This window comes from Gavialis gangeticus, unplaced genomic scaffold (assembly GCF_001723915.1).
Source record: "Gavialis gangeticus isolate Ggan-Ray unplaced genomic scaffold, GavGan_comp1, whole genome shotgun sequence".
Classification (NCBI taxonomy): Eukaryota; Metazoa; Chordata; order Crocodylia; family Gavialidae; genus Gavialis; species Gavialis gangeticus.
The window spans coordinates 58442539-58442893 of record NW_017729032.1 but is presented as its reverse complement, the minus strand read 5'-3'; the positions used below and the strand labels follow the sequence as shown (position 1 = coordinate 58442893).

The 355-nt window shown below is 53.2% G+C and overlaps 1 long non-coding RNA gene across 1 annotated transcript in view; it reads left to right on the top strand.

The window, feature by feature from the left end:
- Positions 1-355, top strand: part of LOC109303482 — an 18599-nt gene that overhangs the window by 18087 nt on the left and 157 nt on the right. The gene's annotated exons all lie outside the window — the stretch shown is intronic.

Sequence of the window (355 nt, the reverse complement as noted above, 5' to 3'; positions counted from 1 at the left end):
AAACTAGCCTCACCGGGGGAGGGGGCCGCAGGAAGACGAGGTGACGCCATCCGAGCAAGGCGAGTGACAAAGGCAAGGAGTGCTAAGCTAAGAAACGGGGGTCCAGACAGTCTCCCTAAATAGGGGGTGGCACACACAGTCTTGCAAGGCCTTAAATGCCTATACACCAGTGCTCGCAGTATGGGGAATAAACAGGAGGAACTCGCCTTCAGAACAGCTAGTTCCAACCCAGATATCATAGGGCTAACAGAAATGTGGTGGGATTCGTCCCATGACTGAGCAGTCAGCTTTAGGGGCTATAGGCTTTACAGGAGGAATAGAGAAGGAAGGAAAGGTGGGGGTGTGGCACTCTATG